This window comes from Helianthus annuus, chromosome 3 (genome assembly GCF_002127325.2).
Source record: "Helianthus annuus cultivar XRQ/B chromosome 3, HanXRQr2.0-SUNRISE, whole genome shotgun sequence".
Lineage (NCBI taxonomy): Eukaryota > Viridiplantae > Streptophyta > Magnoliopsida > Asterales > Asteraceae > Helianthus > Helianthus annuus.
In genome coordinates, this window is record NC_035435.2 from 103,458,430 (window position 1) to 103,482,002 (window position 23,573).

The following is a 23,573-nucleotide window of genomic DNA, read 5'->3' on the forward strand; positions in this document are numbered from 1 at the left end:
CGGCTCGACATGATTCAGTTTGAGCCACGACATTCCTCCGTCGTGTGCAACATCAATTATCGGCCGAAACAACAAAGGTGTTTGAACCTTGTCCTTGGGCTGAAACAAAGTCGGCGAAACAAACATATTGGGCCTTCACTATTTGGGCCATAGCCCACATCGGTGAAACATAATGGATGTCGACGAAACAAACGTGTTTCGTCGACCTTGAGTGTGTTTCGTTGATTGCTCTTTCATTTCGTCGATGATGATTGTGTTTCGTCAAGATCTGTTTCGCCATGTCCTGTTTCGTCAATACTGTGTTGCTGAGGGTCTATAAATAGACTGAAGACAGAAGCAACAAGCATGAGAGAGGACACAAGTGAGAACCAGAGAGTTTACAGAGAGTATTTGTAAACATTGTGCTGTAACTGATTTTCAAGTTTTAATACAGTGGTGTTTATCTTTGAATCTTCGTGTCTAGTATCTTGTGTTTCCTTATCTCTATCTCGGTTTGCATCTCCGGTTGGATTCCGCACAACTGGGTGTGTTTGACAACAAGGATTAGGCGACTAGATCCTCCCCTAGCCGGACCTACAAGTGGTATCAGAGCCTTGGCTCTTCTCCTTGTTAAAACCGAGTGTTATCGGGTTGTTTTTCGGGTTTAGAAGTTTATCTTTTCTGGAAAAACATTTTAAATCTGGTTGAATCTTATTGTTTTGCTGTATGCTTTGTTAAAAACCTTGTTGAACACATGTCTTCATGTTAAATATTGGTTTTTATTAAACATTTCTAGCAAAATTATGCTTTGGAAATTTGTTGGTTCACCGGAAAACTCATAAGTTTTCCGGAAAATTCAAATTTTCTGGGTTGTTCTTCATATATTCATCTCATCTTCAAAGTGTTCTTCATAAAATTTATCTTTTTGATCCTTTGAAAATTAATTATTCAAGTGTTTGTGTGTTGGAATTTGTTGTTTGATTAAAATATTGATAAGACATACTTTGGTTGGTATGTTGGGTATGGGGATGGTTTGAAAAAGTTGTGTCATGTGTCAGAAGTGATAAGGTCCAGCCGAAAGCATCACCCACTTTTTCACCAACTAACTGCAGCTTTTTCGGCGAAACAGACAAACAAACGAATCAACTTACGACGAAACACAATCAGGCGAAATAACCTTCGGCGAAACGAAAGCATTTCGTCGACTCTTGTTTCGTCGAACATTCTGTTTCGTCGCCAAGCATTTCAATTCTATTTCGTCGATTAAAGTTTGGGCTTCTAGGTTTCGTCGACATCTTTGGGCCAAATATCTGTTTCGTCATTTATTGGGCTTTAATTTGGATTTGGGTCCGTTTCGTCGATTTGGGAGCCCAAAAGAGCTTTTCAGTTTCGTCACTGGAATCATATTTTCTGTTTCGTCACCAATTAGTCATTTGCCTTTCGTCACAATATATTATCATTTTGTTTCGTCGCACCTACTTAGGGCCTATTTTGTCTCGTCGAACATTTGGCCTGGGCCGTTTCATCGATCATAAGCCCAAAAGAAATTCCTGTTTCGTCGACGAAACAAGTGCTTTGTTCAGTTTTAATAGAAAGTTTGCAAAAGTGTTTTAACTATCTGTTTCAAGTGTTTGATCAGGTATTCATTCTTTCACATACAAAATGAATCCGAGTTGGTGGGGTAATCCGTCTACGGATGAAGGCAAGTATAGAAGTACGGGTTTGTCTCCTTCGTGGGCCGAGTCTCCCGCACCGGTATCTTCGCAAGCTAATGCAATTTCTACCGGTCAATGGGCATTTGTATCAAATCAAACTCCAAGTATTCAAAGCATTCTCTTAAGCGAGAGCGAAACCGGAAGTTTAAATCGACCTCCAAAGTTGATGCACTTAAACGAATATCCGGGATGGGTTGATAGATTTCATACGTACGTCCTTGGTCAAAATACAGAATTGTGGTTACGTTTTACGACATATTTTGATCAAGCTATCGAGACTACTGCTTCAACTGCTGCTACATTTGCCGATCTTCCAGAAGATCAGAAAAAGGCATATGACTTAGAAAAGAAGGCATATGCCATTCTCACTCAGGCGTTGAGCAAGGATATCTATCATCAATTTGTCAGCTTCAAAACAACAAAGAAATTATGGGATGCGTTGAAGACAAGAGGGGTAGGAAATGAAGCAACACGCCAATTGCGACACGACTTACTCAAGAAAGAGTTTGATGGCTTTACGTGTATGGAAAAGGAATCCTTGGGAGATATGACTAGTCGGTTCTATCATTTGCTTACTGAATTGGGTAATTTTGGGGTAGTAACAACTCCAGCAGAGGTAGTGAAAAACTTTGCAGATGCGTTGCCACCTCAATGGAATAGTTTCTTGGAGATTCTGAAATACAATGGAGTGTTGGTTACAACAAACATCAATGACTTTGTGCAGCTCTTGGAAAACAAAGATCAGGAAGAAACTCTAAAGGCAAAAAGGGTTCCAGTACCACAGAATCCTAATATGTATTATGGAACTTCCAGTACTTCTTCTGCAAGACCTGTTTCTCATGCTCCACTTCAAACGGCATTTGTTACTAGCACAGACTTATATAGGAATCCAATACAAGTCCTAGTAAAGCCAGCTCCAACAACAGATTTGTATGGAAATCCTCTACAACCAGCTCCACAACAACAAGTCTATCGGCCATCTACCGTAGCAACTGATCTATATGGGAATCCACTTCCTGTTCAACAACAAGCTTGTTATGGAAGCACATCATCTGCTGGTCAACCATCAAAGTCAAATACAGTACGGCTCGACACTTCAAGCTTTTCGAAAGTAAGTGTTGAAGTAGCTAAAGAACATATGGAGCTACTGAACACCTTGGTGAGCACGTATTGTGGATTAGTGGAAGGTCAGATTGGGAACATTAATCTGACACAAGAAGACTATCAGCAGATTGATAAGGAGGAGATGGATTTGATGGACATCAAATGGGCTTTCGCAAGTGCTGTAAGGCGAGCAAAGGATTTCATGGAGAGAACTGGCAGAACCAGCTTGGAAAGCAAGAAAGACACCAAGTATGGGTTCGATAAGCAGGCTGTCAAGTACTTCAACTGTGGTGAACGGGGTCATTTTAAAAGGGAATATACAAGGCCAGCACAGCATGGGAACCAGAATCCGTTCAGGAATCAAGGCAACCAACAGAATCAGAACAGGAATAACGAGCGTACGTTGATACCTGTCAACAACCCAAGTCAAGCAGGACCATCAAATGCCAACCAGGCTCTTGTGGTTCAAGTAGATGAAGGTTGTGATTGGTCAATTCAGTTGGGAAATGATACTCCGGATGGAACAGCTTGCTTTGTTGAGGTTGTCAAGGATCTAAAGCACGCCAGTGGTGGAGAATCTTCCACCAATGGTGATGAATCTTCTGAAGATGAAGACAGTTCTGGTTACAGTAGAAGCTCAGATGAAGAATCCTCGAGTTCAGGCGATGATCATTTGGATGACACCTCAAGTGCGTCAGTCGATGCAGATGTTGATGAGCTATTGGAAGAAGCTGCAGCAGGAACTCATAGGAGATCTATATTGGTGGATCAAGTTGCTTATTCTTCTTCTTCTCTCCATTCAGCCTTTATGGCTAATGTCGACAGTTCATCAAGTCAGGTATGTGTCGATGAACCTACTACTATTAATTGTGATAATTGTGCTAGATTAAATGTTAAATGTGTTGATTTGGATGCAAATATGTCTGAGTTGCAAGGCAAACATGATGCTTTAAAAGCTAATTTGTTTGACTTGAAAAACAAACATGTTCATTTAGATGCTAAGTGGTGTGATTTGCAAAGCAAACATGAGGCTTTGCAAAACAAGTATGATGTGACATTCATCCACAACCAAAAGTTGACCGTGGATCTTTCTAAGTGCACAGAAGCCAACATGTTTAATGAAAACCATGAAAAGAAATTTAAATCGGTGATTGAAAAATTAAAGAAAGATAAAACCGAGCTGACAAAAATGGTTTCAAGAAAACAAACTGACATAAATTTGTATATCAGTCGCCTTGAAATAATGCAAAAAGAGATGGCTTGTGTCAAAACTGAAAGTGAGGCGATCCAGCTTAAGTTAGACAGTTATTTAAGCTCTAGCTATGTGTTGGATCACATCATTGATGTTCAGAAGGAGAAACGGGATGTCTCATGCATTGGATATAAAAAATGTTCACCACCCGTGAGACACAATTATGATGCCATGCCTGATGAGGAAGATAGAACTTACTTTGAACCATCTGTTCCTTTAGACGTTAAGGAATTTGCAACAGGACTTGGATACAAGAAAGAAGTATCATCAGATTCAGATGTATCAGCAGATACATGTGTGTCTTCTGCTGAACCGAATCAGGATCCTCCAGTTATTATTGAGGATGCTGATTCTTCTGATGATGAATCTGATGATACTGACTCAGCAAAGTCTGATGCGGTAGTTAAAGAAGAGGACATACCTCTTGAGAATCATATTCTATGTGATCCTCCTGCAAAACCCGCTAAGATTGTTGCAGTCGAGTCCTCGTCTGCAAAAGAGTCTGAGAGTGTGAATTTGCTGTACACTCTTGTTGGTGATGATAAAATTTATTCTGACAAAGATTTTCCTGTTAAGAATGTTAATCAATCTTTAATCAGTAAAATTTTTGAGGATTCAACAAGTAAGTTTTTGGGAAAGACAGGATCACACGTTGTGGTAACACAGTGTCCTCATATCCCAAAGGCTGAAGTTCGAAAACAATGTGGCAATCAGAAATTACCAACAGTGAAAGAGCAGCAAAATCATACCAAACCAAAAGGTAAATCAACGACTCAAGGTCAAAAGAAACAGAATCAGAAAAGGGACAAGAAGGTGAACTTTGTGAAATCAAAGGGAACGGACAAAACTGAAACATTTGAAAACAAATCTAACTTAGATTTTGTTAAGCAAGCAAAAGTATTGAAAAGAAACGAACCAAATAGTTCAAAACCAAGTACCTCGGGATCACAAAGTTCATCATCGACAAGACAATCACATGATACTTCGGGGTTTGTTGAACGAAGATCATGTTTTGAATGTGGCGAAATTGGGCATATCATTCGAAATTGTCCATATCTTCATAAGTTAAAAGCCAAAGTTGATGATCCCCGTGAACGACATCACCAAAAGCGATCTGTCTCTTCAAAACAAGATCCCCGTCTTGTAGGAGAAAGGGAAAAGAAACAGAAACGCCAACAAGTCAAGGTGATTAAGAAAGCGCTTAAAACTGATGTGGTTCAAAAACAATCTGTTTCAGTTAAACCAGAAAGTTCAAAGTTTTCAAAAACTTCAAACAATCACGAAGTTAAATTTTCAAACAATCAAACTGGTAAAACTCAACAGACATGGAAACCTAAAATGACCACAAATTCAGGGGGACCATCACAATTTCCTAATCATCAAATGGTGGAAGTTATTATTGTTGATGAAAATGGAAGACCCAAGACCACAATGGCTTGGGTCCCCATCTCCAAATAATCAAGTGAGTTCATGTGCAGGGTGTTCCAGGAGGAACTATCAGTAGTCATTGGATTGTTGATAGTGGGGCATCCAGGCACATGACAGGCGACATGAAGCATCTCTACGACGTCAAATCTATTAGAGGAGGTTATGTTGCTTTTGCTGGAGATAAAGGCGGATATATTACTGGTGAAGGAATCATATCCAACGGGGTTGTAAGCTTTGACAAGATCAACTTTGTGCAACAACTTGATCACAATATTCTCAGCGTTTCACAAATCTGTGATAAACAGTTCTCAGTACAATTTGATGCAAATGGATGTTATGTGCTGAAACCCGGCTTCAAGATTCCAAAAGAATGGATTCTCTTATCAGCTCCAAGGATAAATGATTTGTATGTCCTTGATATGAGTCAAGCTATTACAACGTCTGCACAAGCAACCTGTTTCGTTTCCAAAGCCACAGAAAAAGACTCAATCTCTTGGCACAGACGAATGGGTCACATTCACTTACGCAAAATGAATCATTTGGTGTCAAATGAATTGGTGAATGGTGTTCCTCTTAAAAACTTCCATCTTCAAGACGTCTGTGTTTCGTGCCAGAAAGGAAAACAAACGAAGAAGCGACATCCTACAAAGAAGATCAACACGGTGGCCGTTCCGCTTGAACGTTTGCACATGGATTTGTTCGGTCCGGTCAAGCATAAAAGCATTCGGAATGATCAATATTGCCTCGTGATAACTGATGATTATTCAAGATTTTCTTGGGTGGCGTTCATGGCACACAAGAGTGAAACTTTCGGTATTATCAAAAACTTGATCATTCAGATTGAGAATTTGTATAAGTTGAATGTTAGACGGATACGCAACGACAATGGTACAGAATTTAAAAATCATGCCATGGCGGAGTTTTGCACTTCAAAAGGTATTCTTCACGAATTTAGTGCGGCTTATACTCCTCAACAGAATGGCGTCGCTGAACGTAAGAACCGTACATTGATCGAGACTGCTAGGACTATGTTGGTAGAGTCGTAGTTGCCCATCCCATTCTGGAGTGAAGCTGTGGCCTCTGCATGTTACACGTTGAACAGAGTCCTTACAGTCAAAAGGCACAACAAGACCTGCTATGAGCTTCTTCACAAACGGAAACCAGATTTGTCATATCTTGAACCATTTGGGGCAAAAGCAATTGAAGGATACTTTCTTGGGTATGCACCCCGAACTTAAGGGTCTGGAATCTAGAGACTAAAAGGGTCGAGGAATGGTCAGAGGTCAGAGTACAAAGGCACACATTGCCAGTCAAATGCCCTGGTCAGCCTTGGATGTTTGAGTACGATGACTTTTTCAACTCGATCAATGTTGAAGCAGTTGAAGAAAATGCTGCGGCAAGGATGTTTTTCGAGAGTGACAATGCAACAGATTCACCGTTGGTTCGTCCAATTATTGTCAATCAAGAATCATCTTCAGTGAACAACAATGCTCTCGACAATGAGGATTTTCACGATGCTACCGAATTGAACGAATCTTCAGAGGATGATGAATTTCTAGATGCAGATCAAGAAGCTCCAACAACAACAGTTCATGGTACTTCAGAGGGTACACCTCCAATGGACGCCCCTAGAACAGCTGAAACTACTGCATCATCCTCCTCGTCCATTCCGGGTATTGATTTGGTTGTTGATCTCAATCTCAACAATCTGGGTACAAATATTTCAGTTCAAGATAATCCACAAACAAGGATTCACAATACCCATCCTCAACAAAACATCATCAGAAATATACAGAGTGGCATTCAAACAAGAAACATGTTGCGAAACAACAACAATGCAGGCTTGTATGCAACTATTCGAGAATCTGGTCAGCAAAATGATTGGTCTTTCGCGTGTCATGTCTCACAGGAAGAGCCAAGAACTTGGAAAGAAGCTTTGAAAGATAACTCTTGGGTTGAAGCAATGCAGGAAGAACTGCAACAATTCCAAAAAATTGGTGTCTGGAAACTCGTAGAGAAGCCTGCTAATTACAAGAAGATTGGTACTCGTTGGGTGTTTAAATGCAAAAAGGATGATCGTGGTGTAGTTATCCGAAACAAAGCAAGATTAGTCGTTCAAGGTTTTCATCAGATTGAAGGGATCGACTACAACGAAGTTTATGCACCTGTTGCACGTCTGGAAGCAATTCGGATCTTTCTGGCTTATGCCTCATTCAATGGATTCAAGGTTTACCAGATGGACGTCAAAAGCGCATTCTTACATGGTGTGGTTGAAGAAGAGGTGTACATCGAACAGCCTCCAGGTTTTGAAGATCCTATTCACCCCGATTGGGTTTGGTTGCTGAACAAAGCACTCTATGGTCTACATCAAGCACCACGAGCTTGGTATGCAACCTTATTTAATTATCTGCTGGAGAATGGATTTCGCAGAGATCTTATCGATTGTATTCTTTTCATCAAAGAACAAGATGGAGATCTTCTACTGGTACAGGTATACGTTGATGATATTACATTTGGTTCTACTAATGATGTTTTGTGTAGAAATTTTGAGCGTATTATGCAGGATAAATTCGAGATGAGTGCTATGGGGGAAATGACCTTCTTTTTGGGCCTACAAGTGCAACAAACTGAGTCTGGGATATTCATCCATCAGACTAAATATGTTGGTGACATCTTGAGCCGGTTCCAGATGTCTGATGCAACTCCCATCGGTACCCCATTGCAGCAAAGTCACGGAATTAATCCAGACTTAAAGGGTGAAGCTGTTAGCCCCTTATACTACCGCGCGATGATCGGATCTCTTATGTATGTCACAGCATCAAGACCAGATATAATGTACCCAACGTGCCTTCTTACCAGATATCAAGTCAACCCGAAGGCCTCACATCTTGCAGCTGTAAAAAGGATTTTTCGTTATTTAAAGGGTTGCCCTGACACCGGTCTATGGTACCCTAGGGATAATAACTTTGATTTGATCGCTTTGATTCTGATTTTTCCGGATGCAAAATCGACAGCAAATCCACAACGGCTGGATGTCAGTTTTTGGGAAATCGCCTAGTCACATGGCAGTGCAAGAAGCAGACGTGTGTCGCTACATCAACATGCGAAGCTGAATACATTGCTGCCTCAAATTGTTGTTCTCAAGTCCTGTGGATCCAACAACAATTGCGCGACTACGGTTTTGAATTCCTAACTACTCCTATTTACGTTGATAATTCTGCTGCCTTACAGATCACTAGAAATCCTGTGCAGCATTCAATGACCAAACACATCGAAATCAAATATCACTTCATACGTGATTGCTTTGATAAAAGGCTAATCGATGTTGTTAAGGTCCACACCGATGACCAACGTGCCGACCTTTTTACCAAAGCATTTGACAAATCAAGATTTGACTTTTTATTATTGGTAAACGGCATTAAGGTCAAGCAAGAGTAAAACCAACATCGGAAAATCATTTTTGTAAATACCTTTGTGTTTTAAATTTATCTTAGTTTGTTGATTTTAGGGGGAGTAAATCCAAATTTGAAAATCCAAAAACATGGAAAAATTTAAAAACACAAAAACAATAGAAAAACAAAAATGAGTTTCCTGGAGAGCAAAAGAGAAAATGATAGTACGCCAGTGGTCTGTCTAAACCTCTTTTAATCCTTAAATGAAAAATATGTTAAGCAGCTCTATATAAGATGTATCGGTAGGCTCACAATCATTTTAAAGTGTGCAGGGTGATATAAACTTAAATCGACTGAAGACCAGGTGGGAACCATTCATTGGCATATGGTCTTAGTACCGAAATTTCGTTTGAGAGATTGCCGAGGTTCTGAGATATTCGGTCTTTATGCTGCTTATCATCTGGGTATCATGGTTGTATCTTTTACCGAAAAATAACGGGGACGCAAGTCTAGATCTTCCATGATACTATACATACGTGTACATATTGCATTCGACCTCAATAAGTGATCAACAATCACATGTCCATCAAAATAAGTGATAAAATATCACCTTTATCTGGGAGTCAAGTTCGTCTCTCTGCTGTACGAAAGTACTGACCTGTTCACGGACTTGCTCATGTGCCCTCATGCATTGAAAATCAAGTTCCTCATCAATAAGTGATTCTATCACATAGGGCTTGTTTTCAAATCAAAATAAGTGAGAATCTCACATCGGTCAAACAGATGATAATCGGTATACTCACCGGTAAGATGAATTCTCGTGCATACCTTGATACGGGAATGTGTCGTGATGTGGATGAACACCGGTCGGTAAGTATTAATCATACCTTAACGTATCCCCTAAACATGATTACATCTGATAAGTTGAGCTTACGTGGACAACAATACCGATAATTGTTATAGGATGCTTATCTTAATATTAACTAATTGAATAACAAGAGCGTTTTGGCGTGACTGTATACTGATATGATTATCTTACCCTCGAAACTCGCAAAAAGAATATCTGTAAATATTTATTTACTGCTTTCAATTTCTGCATCTTTGTATATATTTATTTACTGCTTTCTGTCTTCACATTTGAAATATTCAAAATTTCCAAAAAGATTTTAGGTGTGTTTTAATGTAAACTGTCAAAAAGCCAAAAATATTTTATTTCTATCTTATTTTCGATTGTACGATGTTGGATCTCGAGTCTTCGTTACCTGAAAGCTGATTGAAAACCAAATTGACTAAATCTTCATAAACGGTCAAAATTTGCAAGTTTTGAAAGTTAAAATCTAAAATTGATAAATTTCTTAGACTATCAAACTGTCGGACGGTAGTTGATTGAAATATGGTCATACGTGTGTCTTTTGTTTATGTTTACTATATTCCAAGCAGTTGTTCTCATTGCGCGTTTAGATTTCTTGCATGTGCAGATGCTAAAGGCGAAGAGAACATGTTCGATGACAAGCTTTGGAATGAAGACACGACGTGAAGGCACTCAAAAGATAAAGATGATCGAGTTGCCGCTGACCATCATCAACACCACAAGGATCTCATGTACTGAAGATCAACTCATTCACGAGCATAACTCAAGGGGGAGCTTATGTTAAGGGGGAGTTTGTCAACAAACTTCCTACACGAAAAGGGGGAGTTTGTTGATACACTTTCTGCTTACAAGACGTGAAGACTTCGAAGAGCCTCCGACATAGAAGACTTGGAAGACGAATCTCATGAGTAGCGTCCAAGGGGGAGTTTGTTGATACATATTTGTGGATGTGACTCGGCTCGACATGATTCGGTTTGAGCCACGACATTCCTCCGTCGTGTGCAACATCAATTATGGGCCGAAAAAACAAAGGTGTTTGAACCTTGTCCTTGGGCTGAAACAAAGTCGGCGAAACAAACATATTGGGCCTTTACTATTTGGGCCATAGCCCACATCGGCGAAACATAATGGATGTCGACGAAACAAACCTGTTTCGTCGACCTTGAGTGTGTTTCGTCATTGCTCTTTCATTTCGTCGATGATGATTGTGTTTCGTCAAGATCTGTTTTGCCATGTCCTGTTTTGTCAATACTGTGTTGCTGAGGGTCTATAAATAGACTGAAGACAGAAGCAACAAGCATGAGACAGGACACAAGTGAGAACCAGAGAGTTTACAGAGAGTATTTGTAAACATTGTGCTGTAACTGATTTTCAAGTTTTAATACAGTGGTGTTAATCTTTGAATCTTCGTGTCTAGTATCTTGTGTTTCCTTATCTCTATCTCGGTTTGCATCTCCGGTTGGATTCCGCACAACCGGGTGTGTTTGACAACAAGGATTAGGCGACTAGATCCTCCCCTAGCCGGACCTACAGGAAGACATCATGTAAGGACCGTCCAATGATGATGTGTACAAGCTTTCCCACATGCTCCATTTCCCACTTACCAGCCGGACCCGAAGGTTTATCATCTTGTTTCTGCAAAGAGAATTCTCGGTTTATTGAAGTAGCTGCAAAATCGACCTTGAAATCCACACCGGGAGGATATCCAGTTTGGGAGAGCACTCAGATTCCTAGCTATGCATGAAGCAGTTGCAGGATTACAGTTTTAAATTTCTAATTTCTTCTATCTTTGTCGATATTTAAGTTGCTTTATGAATTACTAACATCTCGTATAAGCACTCTTTGACCAAACACATTAATCTCGAATATCACCTCACCCGTGATCGTTTCAATATGAAACTCGTTAATGTTGTTTTGGTCCACACCGATTACCGACATGCCAACTGATTTTTTCAAAATTCTATAAATCAATTCTGATTAAAATTAATTTTGGTAAACGGCATCGAGGTCAAGCATGAGTTAATCCAACATCCGAAAATCATTTTTGTAAATATTTGTTTGTGTTTTCTTAATTTCTGGTACTTTTTTGCATTTTAGGGGGAGTAAAAACGAAAAATACAAGAACATTGAAAAATTTTAAAAATCCAAAAACATCGAAAAATGTCAAAAACACAAAAACAATAGAAAAACAAAAATGAGTTTCTTGGCGAGCAAAAGAGAAAATGATAGTACGTCAGTGGTCTGTCCAAACCTCTTTAAATCTTAAATGAAAAACATGTTAAGCAGCTCTATATAAGATGTATCGGTAGGCTCACAATCATTTTAAAGTGTGCAGGGTGATATAAACTTAAATCGACTGAAGACCAGGTGGGAACCATTCATTGGCATATGGTCTTAGTACCGAAATTTCGTTTGAGAGATTGCCGAGGTTCTGAGATATTCGGTCTTTATGCTGCTTATCATCTGGGTATCATGGTTGTTTCTTTTACCGAATATAACAGAGACGAAGTGTAGATCTTCCATGATACCATACATACGTGTACATAATGCATACGACCTTAATAAGTGATCAACAATCACATGTCCACAAAAATAAGTGATAATATATCACATTTATCCAGGAGTCAAGTTCGTCTCTTTGCTGTACGTTTATACTGAACTGTTCACGGACTTGCTCCTGTGCCCTCATGCATATGAAAATCAAGTTCCTCATCAATAAGTGATTTTATCACATAGGGCTTGTTTTCCATCCAAAATAAGTGAGTATCTCACATTTTTCATATACGTCAAAACAGATGATAAATGGTATACTCACAAATAAGATGAACTCTGGTGCATACCTTGATACGGGAATGTGTCGTGTGTGGATGAACACCGGTCGGTAAGTATAAATCATACACTAATCGTATCCCCTCGCCATGACTACATCTGATAAGTTGAGCTTAAGTGGACAACTATACCAATAATCGTTATAGGATGCTTATCTAAATGTTAACTAACTGAACAACAAGAGCGTTTTGGCGTGACCGTAAACTGATATGATTCTCTTACCGTCGAAGCTCGCAAATAGAACGTCTGTAAATATTTATTTAATGCTTTCAGTTTCTTTCTGCATCTTTGTATATATTTATTTACTGCTTTCCGTCTTTGAATTTGAAATATTCAAAAATACCAAAAAGATTTTAGGTGTGTTTTAATATAAACTTTATAAAAGCCAAAAAGATTTTATTTCTAATTTCTTTTGATTACCCGATGTTGGAACTCGAGTCTTCGTTACCTGAAACCGATCGAAAACCAAAACGACTGAATCTTCATAAACGGTCGAAATTTGCAAGTTTTGAAAGTTAAAGTCTAAAATTGAACAATTTGTTAAACTTTCAAACTGTCGGACGATAGTTGATTGAAAACTGGTCACATGTGTGTCCTTTGTTTATGTTAACTATATTCTAAGCAGTTGTTCTCATTACGTGTTTAGCTTTCTTGTATGTGCAGATGAGAACATGATAGAAGACTAGCTTCGGAATGAAGACACGACGTGGAGGCACTCAAAAGATAAAGATGATCGAGTTGTCGCTGACCTAAATGGAGTTTATTTTAAGGGGGAGTTTGTTAACACACTTCCTAAATGAAAAGGGGAGTTTGTTGATACACTTTCTACTTACGACGCGTGAAGACTTTGAAGATCCTCCGACATGATAGACATGGAAGATGAACCCTCACGAGCAGCATCCAAGGGGGAGTTTGTTGACACATAATTGTGGATACGGCTCGCTCGGTTCGAGTTCTTTACGAAGTGAAGGCCGAGACCCGATATCCTCCGTCGTGTCTCGGATTGTAATCAGCTTTGTTCTGAATGTGGATGCTTGCTGCTGAACTATCTTTTGTTTGCTGCTGTCTGCATCAAAGTTCTGCATGACGAAAGACCTAACCTTGTAACATGACGGAACACCTGCACCTTGGCTACATGACGAAACACCTGGACCTTGCCTACATGACGAAAATCCCAGTCCAGTCTGCATGATGAAACATGTGCAGTACCCATTGACGAAACTCCTGCCATTTATCTCTATGACGAAAGACCTGATGTCTTTCGTTAGACATGGTGTTTCGCCATGAATGTTTCATCGTCTGATGGACTTTCGTCGGCTGCTGATGATGTTTGGTCGACTGCTTCATGTTTCGTCAACTTGCAGCTATAAATAGGCAGGCTGAAGACAGAAGATAGTAGCAGACACAGAAGTGAAGATAGAGAACACAGAGAGCTCACACACACGAGAGAACTTAGAGTTTGTTTGTGAAAGCATAATCTTGTGTAATACTTGTAATCAAAACAAACTTGCTGGTTCTAATATACTTGAGATTTAATCGTTGAATATTGTTCTGGTCTCGTGTCATTGTGTTCTTATCTCGGTTTGCTTACTCGGTTGGATTCCGCACAACCGGGTTTGTTCGTAAACAAGGATTAGGCGACTAGATCCTCCGCTAGTTGGACCTACAATACTTTGGCATGCACAGATGTACTTCCTTCATAAAAACTTAGACATAAGGTCATTGTCTGTCTTATTACATCCCAAAACAACTCAATCGTTACAGCATCTTCTCTATCTAAGTTTTTAACCGTGTTAAAAAAACCAAAACTTAAAAAAATCCAAACTTTTACCCTGCCCACTACCATTTTGTAGATTTCGTTCATATTCCCCGTCTTTGTCGCAGCTCTTGTTCAGATCCGCCATCGCTGTAACCTTGCTCATCATTGTCTTCTTATGGTGGTGTAATGGCCGTAGATGGCAGGATATCTTCTTGACAGAATTTTTTTTGTTTGCATTTTGAATTGACGGCGAGTATGATGGAGGTTTTAAAGAAAGTGGTGTATTGTGTTCTTATAAGCAAAATAATTGTTTTGAGATCTGGTTTTAGGGTGGTGATGAAGCTGGTTTTAGGGAGGTGTGATGAAAAAACGTGGAGGGTAGAGAAAGAGTGAATTGATGAGTCAGGCTTACATGATGACCTAGATTGGCAAAAAGTTATTCAAACATAGCTAATTAAAATAATTAAAAAATAAAAACACTATTCATCATTGTTGGCTCCAAATATATATATAATAATGTGCGAATTTATATTCACAATACACACGGATGTGCATATCTACATGTTTTGAGATTTAAAAGAATTTGCAGCCTTTTGTCATTCCACATGTGCATGTTATGTTTTATCCTTTTTCATAGATTGAATCATGAATTAGAGATATGTGTTTTGGTTGTAAAACAAGTTCCCGAGTAGTGCCTATGCGACTTTCTTCAACGTCGAGTAATTTGGAATTTCTCGGTCGGATCTAGTAGGTCAACAGGCCGAGTTTGACTTAAAAAAATAAAACATAATTTCTACGCATATCATCTTAATGAAAGAATGTATTTTGTTATAAATATACGTAAATTTATGTTTTTGACATATATTTAACTTCTGAAAACTAATTTCTTTATAGAGACTTAGCATGTCAAGCAAAGAAGAATGTTGCACACATTTAATAGCTTTAGCATGTATTGTTGATCGCTTCATTAAAAGCTTGTCTTGGTGGGAATCATAAACTTAGATTCACTGACATGCAAACTGTGGATAAGATGTAATTATTGATCTTGAATTCAATGCGACCGAGCTATATGATGCATTTCTACATGTATAACTTGAACTTTTCGCTCAATAGTGGAGAGTATATAGTTTTCGTATAGAAATTTTTGGATATATACGTTTTCGACCCCCCAGTTTTATAGAAATTTTTGGGTCCGGTGACTTCCGCCCTCCCGGTCGGAAATCTTAAGCTTCGTCACTGCATGACATCATTGTCCATACATCAGAATATTACTAACCACAAATGATGCAACTTGAAAAGTGTCTAGTACCTTCATGAGCGTACTTATAATGGCTAAGCTAGTAAGGCATAAGTAGTCATAATGTTTGATGTTGTTCATCATAATGTTCATCAATGGGAAGATATAAACAGGCAACTTGGCTGTAAAATGTGTAAATTCGAGCTAGACTACTAGACATTTTGACATAAATAGTTTTCTACCAGAAAATATCTAAAATACCTTTGTCAATCTTCATCTTTGTGTCGACCATCGACTTCAACATGAGAAAAACACATACTTTTTCTTTTTCTTTTTTTTTTTTGCAATGTATGGATTTAGAATATATACAAATATTTACATACATTTGAGCACCCACATAGACAGGCAGATGGCTTTCTAGGGAGATTTGATGGCACGTCAACAATCAACCAACAACGATCATCCACCTCATTACTTCTTATAATGAAGTAGCATTCCCTTGTTATATGATATGGACCATATCATATGGTGTTGGTATGCCAAATTCTGCCTTCATCTGCACGACCACCAAAACCACAGATAATTTAAGCTAGAGAATAAACTCAACTCTTAGCTTTGCTTAACAAACATATAATGAATGTCACTTTCTTTTGAAGATGAGTTTTTACCACGTTAAGAGACCCGTCATGGTTCCCAAGATGACGTTCAAGAACTTTGCTAACCATTGATCCTGTTAGTTTAGAAATCAAGACAAGCAAATGAGATTTGTTAGTTTTATGAGTCTATGCATATGGTTTAATTTAGGGTTAAGTTTACAAACACTTACTACATCCATAAGCATTATTGGTAGAGAGTTTTCAGTTACCAATTGCCACTCTAAAGGTAAATGAGATACTTTATTAATATTGTAACTCTAGTATTTTACAATCCACCTGTATTAATAGACATAATACAAAACCCTAATTCTAACAGGAAAACTAACGGCCTAACCCTAAGACCGCCTAGTCAGCATGCCATATATTATTCCAAACCACCACCATTTCAAACCCTACTTTTACCCACAACAATAAACCATTCCAAACCTGCACATCACACCCCACATTTTTAAACTAAAAACAAAATAAAAGGTTTGTGAGTGGGTGGTCCCCACAATTCCACCTCTTACTCGTCCGCTTAAGCAAACCAACACTCACCGAACCACCTTCTCCAGAGGTGTGGTCTGGTCTGTGAAAATCCTCATCCGCTCTTCCAAAACCACTCTAAACCTCCCTTGTTGGAGATGCTCTAACATGTAGTTTCTTTGAATCAAATTAGTAACAAAAACATGAATCTTTGATTGAATTTTTAATAAAATTCATAATAAGTGCTTCATGATAGTCGAGCTAAATAAAGGTACAAATTGATCCTAAATGCATCTAATAAAAAACAATCATCACCATACTTTCATGTTAAAAGATGATTATGTGAAAATTAGATAACAAAAGACAAATTGACATGTATATCAAACTAATAAAAAACAATACCAAGATAAAACAATTGCAAGAAGCTCCAATGAAAGAATAAGTAAATAAAAAGGAATGAGATTTTACCATATATTCACAACTTCTTTTCCGAGACCACCAATTCCAACGAAGGGTTCTTTTCTTGGTCAAATATGGGTAAAGAAGATCTGCTGACATGCATTAAAGAATTTTAATCACAATAATGAAACACAACAATCAAGTTCTAAGTTAATATAGTCCCAAACTGCAAACAATTTACTTACAATTTGTTAAATTTATTTTTCACTAAGAAGAACTCAGTGTTACTCTACATTATTTAAGGAAAATAAGCACAAATAATATAAAGAAATAATACAGTTAAGAATAACAAAACACAAACAACAAAATGTATGTTGTTAGAAACAATAAATGTTTTATTTCAAAAATATTAATTACTATGATCCAAAACAATAAATTTCAATACAAAAAAAAAATGGTACTAATGCTTAAAGTAATTTGAATAAATACCAAAAAGGAGAACTTTTGACATAAACACCTGCTTTTTATTTTCAGAAATAAATCTTATTTTACTCACTTTTAACAAAGTTAAGATCAATATTCTTCAAAATGTGAATGTAAAGAAATGCGACCGCCTCATACTTTCCATTTGATTTGAGCAATATAATGTGTATAAAATTATTTAGTAATTACTCATAAATCAAAGAACAAATTAAATGTGTACCTTAACATAACAAAGGATACATACTTGGAGTTCCAGAGTAGCAATAGCATGTGTTTACTTTTTTCCTAAATCAAAAAGGGATATTGAAAACACAACAAATATATTGATGGTATATATTATACTTTCCTATGTAAATAAACTACCCTTTGGGCATTATGCCCATAATTATCAATCCACTTCCGTATAAATAAGTTGATGATCATTGTTGTTAGATAGACCGTCGTTGTGTGAGTGGAACGGAAGAGACGGAATATATTATAATTTACGATGTAAATTTCTATTTTTCTATAAATTATAATTTGAAGGTGAGTTGTTGTAGAAGTACAAAGAAGTAATTAGTGCTTCATTGGAACTCACATTTTGATTAGTGTGTTAGATCATGTGTAGTGGTTGAACAAAATAATGCCTCTACCATGGGGCATTATTCGACACGTGGCAGTCCAGTCAGCATGGGGCTTTATTGCAAAAGTGGCGTAGTGGGAATAATGCCATATAATGCCTCTTCCAATCATTAAAAAAAAGCAAACTATTTTCTCATTGGTGGGTTAAACCCAGTCAACCATTCCACAAACCATGTTAGGTGTTTTATATATAATGCCCCACCAATTTTTTTTTTCAAAAATAATGCCCTATAATACCCTATGTAATGGGGAAGGGGGCATTTTTTTGCCCCTATGATACCCTATATAATTCCCCACTACACATGGTCTTAGAAAAATTCTTATTTACTTTATGTCAAGATATTTTTAACAATTGAATTAACTTTAATTTTCTTCAAATAAATAGTTAATACATATGTTGGTAATTGTTTGTTTAATTATATATTTAATTAAGTAATAGAAAATTTTAGTGCTTTATACATTCTATATATGATTTAACATATATAAAAACTAGACACGCTATTTATATTGGTTCCACTAGTCTAATTAGTGAACCAGTAGAGTGGGCGGTTCAACAATTGAAATGTTTTTAAAAACATTAACACAAACACACAAGAGAAAGGACAAGTATACCAACGATCAAATTTACGAACACATTAGTTTTTAAAAGTATGCTAAACAACCAGTAGAGTGGCCGGTTCAACAATTGAAATAATTGAACTGGTTTTAAAAACATTAACACAAACACACAAGAGAAAGGACAAGTGTGCTAAACAATCAAAGCTACAAACACATTAGTTTTAAAAGTAATGAACTTATACTTAGGTAACTTGCACCACATCTATCAAAAGATTTTTTCTAAAAAATTAAGATGCTATACACAAACATATATGTATTTATATAAGCTCTTGTATACCTTGTTTAGCAACGGATAGCTTTTCTGTGTGCAAAGGCCAACGAAGCAAGTATATGCACCACTTTATTCTTACACGGCAGTAGAAAAGGATGGATCAATTGGATCAACTGAAATAGGGAGGAAGGCCTCAAGCTTGTATTTATAAGGAACATGGTTGGTGGGAGAGGGAGGGAGGAGAGATGCTACAACTAGTGACAACTAGTGACAGGCTGTTAAAAGGTTGTCTAAACCACATCCACATGTTAGTCATACCGTGTATTGGTAGGTAATGTGTATAATATTATTTAGATACCATTACAATGATACACGCATCAAGGTTGTTTTGGTTGGTAGGTGTGAAAACAAATGAACGAGTTTCATCTTTAATACATTTTTATGACAAATAAACTAATGTGTTTTAGATTTAAATGCCCATCTTCTATCATTTACGTACAATCTCGGTGATTCATATTTTTTAAAAGGTGTCTTTTATGCCTAATTACCACCAAATTATCTTACACTTGCATGGCTTTGAAACGATCCCATATGAATGGGGTAGAATCACCATACCACTAGACCACAAGACTATTGGCTCCTAATTCCTTTTCTATATTTTACTTGTTATTTAAAACTTTATTATATGATTAGAACCTTCAAGGGGCTTGGCATAATAGTAAGCTTGTATATGCCTTTAGGTTGAGTTTTTTAGGGGTTCTCACAATTACCAAAAAAATAACTTCAAATATTTAATTATTATATTTTAACTAATGACGTATATATACTAGGAAACTCCAAATGTAAAAGTAAACTAAACTTTAATACACAACCAACTAAGCTCTATATACAATAAAAGAATTAAAAAAAATAAAATAATAAAGAAAGAGAAAGCATGAAAAACAATCATGATATAAAACAAACCATACAAATCCAAAAAACGAAAAGAAAAAAATTATTTAAAAACTAATTAAAAAGATAAAGTTAAGAATTATAGTTTTGTTGTTTAGCACATCATATATTGTGCATTTTGCTGTTTTGCACACTATAAGCCTGTGCAAACTAAACCATGCTGCAAAAGTGATTAGCCACTATCAGACATAAATCAAAGACCTAATGAATAAAAATAAGCATATAAAGTCTGGATCTTTTTTTTTAATGTTCCTCACATTTCCTCGTATCCTCTCCTTTCTCACTCACTTTGGTAATAACCCGCAACCCCCAATTCCGACAACCTGCAACACCGGTTTTTTCTCTTCCTAATAATAGAAAGTGTTTGAAGCGCCGCCCCTGGCCAAAAACACCGCCTCTGACCCGCTTCATGTATTCTTGCCCCTAACCTTAGTTTACTTGAGGCGTTTTCCGAACTGCTTTGATCGCCTCACGCCTGAGGTGTGCTTTTTTAAAACAAAGATATTTAGGGACTCACTATTCATTTAGTGTGAGTCGAGAAATATAAGAAAATGTAATAAAAAAGAGAGTAAATTACAAAAATCGTCCTTTATGTTTACACTAGATTGCAAAGTGTGTCATTTGTCTTTAAAAAGTACAAAAAACATACTCGATGTTTGCAAACCTAACTCAGTTAGTTTTTATAGTTAAATCTGACTAAATGGACCTCACATAAGGGTATTTTGAACATTTTACACTAAATGCTAAAATAAATAATCATAAAAATAATAAATACCTTTTTATTTAAATACACACATATATATACATATACATATACATAAACATAAACTCTCTCTCACACACACTACTGGACGCCGACCACACCACCCACCTGCCACCACCCCCACATCATCTGTTGTAACACCTCGAAAATTCATGTCCAATAATGTATTGACACGTGTCATAAGCTTTGAGCGTGTAAAAGATTACTTTAGAGGGACTAAAGTTGACAAACAAGGAAACTATGTAAATATAAGGGTTCAAAGTGTCAAAAATGGATAAATATATTCTAAAATAGCCCTACATGATGTTTGTACCTTCAAACGAATAAATCATGGATCATACGAAGCTAAATGTGACAGAAAGTGAGGAATTACAAACTACAGGGGCTAAATGTGTCAACATGTTTAAAGTATACCTCTGATTGATCTTTTAGCAAACCCGAAGCTTTATAACGATAAATTGTGCTCACTAGAATGTGTGATAAAAATTTCATAAAGTTTCGTGGTCGTATGAGAAAGTTATGATAAAATTCGTATGCGAGGGGTTAAAAGCGTCAACGTTAAATTCTAAGGCCTTACGGGTGACCCCAAAGTTAAAAAAGGACTTAACAAATTTTGTATAAGTCTTAAGGTCCTTAAAAACCAAGTTAGAGGGCTGGAAATGCAAAACTGGAGCTTAAAACCACGTTATAAAGGACCAGGGGCCAAATTGCAACTAGCTGAAACTTGTTTGGCAGGTTCAGGAGGCCAGGCGGCCCGCGTAAGAATCCCTTATGGGTTTACGCGGCCCGCGAGGGCAGCACAGCGACAGAAAACCTGCAGATGCCAGTTGTAGGTCTATAACCGACTTAAAAAAGGTTGTTTCTTATACCAGAGACTTCTCCAACGGTTTAACATGCAATAGGGACACTTGTATTGATCTCATAACATTTGTAGACCTCTTTGGCATGATCCTAAGTGATCAAAATGCATATAAAAGAACACCCAAGTTGCAACATTTGGGCACTTGCATTTGCAACATTCACAACTTCATTTCTGGAGCTCCTCTGATCAGCAACAAGCTTCCTAGTGATCCCTAGTCGTGCTTAGGATTCTTGTAAGTGTCCTTAACCTTTTCTAATTCAGTTTAGCTTAGTTATTAGCTAAAAGTCAAACAATCGTAATTAAGGTTTGACTTCGAGATTAATCAATAATTATCTAGTGAAATCTCAAATTAAGAATACCTATGAGTTGGTAATTATGTGGGTAATAAAACCCTAAAAGGGTACCCTCTGATTCCCACTCTATCTAGGTCAATTGTCGGGTCAAGGTTCACTTTAAAAAGTCAACAAAAAGCTTAATTTCAAATTCATGCATAATTAGAAATGTAGAAGCCATGCAACCTGTTTTATCATTAATATAACTTGGTAATTAATGTAAGAACATGTCTAAACATGTTCACCCCGACAATTTTCAGTTTAGGCCCGGTTCGGGACCGAAAGTCGCATAGTTTGACTTCTTCTTTGACTTTCAGTTCTGACCCGTTTAAGCATAGTTTAGAAGTGCCTTAGAGCTTATTTAGGACTAGGTTTCATGTTAGTATAACCCTCTGAGATTATACAACTTGATTCACTAGTTATCCGATTCACATGCATGTTCCCGTTAAATACTTATATGTTGACCATTATGCCCAAATGACCTAAAAATATGATTTTTTAAAATGTAAAAGAGTAGACACCTTAGTTACTGACTTATAAACTTGTACCCAAAATTTGATATCAGTTTGAGGTCTAGAATAGGAGTTATGCTCATTAGCGTAAATAAGAAACTTTTAATAATTAAATGGCATAATTAGCATATCTAAACCCAATTTTTGATATCAAACTTTATACCTACGGATATAAAATAATATTTTGTGATTTTTGGAGATTTTTATTTATTTTTAGGCTGAGCATAACTTATTAAATTAAGTATATTTAATGATTAAATCAGACCTGTAACTCAGATTACTATTTAAACTCTTTTATAACCTTTTGAATGACCAAAATGCCTTTTCGGGGCATAATTTGAGTTTAAAATCATTTTGGGCATAATAGAAGATATCTTACTGATGCTACAACATATTTAAGGCATATTAACTTAGGAAACTTGCATATGATTCATATGGTTACTCGTTACGCACTTTTCACGTTCGGATCGGCTTATGTAACTAGTTTACATATATTAGCCGAAATATCTTTTTTTTGTCTCAAAATCCAGAATGTGTTTATGTTACCCATATTAAACAAGCATACAAGCTTGTCGGGTCAAAACCACATTCTAAACTGGTCTTCGCTTTATCATGCGTTTGAACCGTATCTCTCTTGAAAACTAACCGGTCTAAGCTTAGGCTAAATTAAAGACCCGTTAGAAATCTAATAGGTTATTATAAATCTTCGTTCCAGAGTAGGAGACCCGGTAAAAGCTACGTGCGCTTGCTTATTGTGATTATTACTTGCAAAGGTAAATACTTTTAACTTATTTTCCCTTATACGGGCTTGAGGTACGGTATATAAAATACCGCTTGGTCGGGCATTTGACTTTAATCGTTTGGTGGTTAAATATTATCAAGATGACCCGTTTAAAAATTTGATTTTGTTTGCTTAACGCCTTTGGGGGTTTAATGACCATGTCCCAGATATCCTTGGCATCATTCATAGAATGGCCACGACTTTAGCACACGGGTGTAGGCGTACACCCGTCAGTGCATTTATAATTAATAAGGTATAAGCGCTAGTTACGAGAATAACTTGGCGGGACTATATCATGTGGTGTGTCTATTAATCTTTAACCCGGCACGAACCAGGCAACTAAACGCATAACA

The 23,573-nt window shown here is 37.1% G+C and overlaps 1 long non-coding RNA gene across 2 annotated transcripts; it reads right to left on the bottom strand.

Annotated features, from left to right (window-relative positions):
* Window positions 1-15,815: 15,815 nt before the first annotated feature.
* Window positions 15,816-19,272, bottom strand: LOC110929458. 2 transcript variants are annotated; one of them, XR_002587104.2, is made up of 5 exons: window positions 19,086-19,272; window positions 17,790-17,854; window positions 17,156-17,238; window positions 16,235-16,296; window positions 15,816-16,122 (listed from the first exon to the last, which is right to left on the bottom strand). It is a non-coding gene; the product is annotated as an uncharacterized LOC110929458 (long non-coding RNA). The 2 variants fall into 2 exon arrangements; XR_002587103.2 differs by having other exon boundaries at window positions 17,156-17,235; window positions 19,086-19,264.
* Window positions 19,273-23,573: the final 4,301 nt, after the last annotated feature.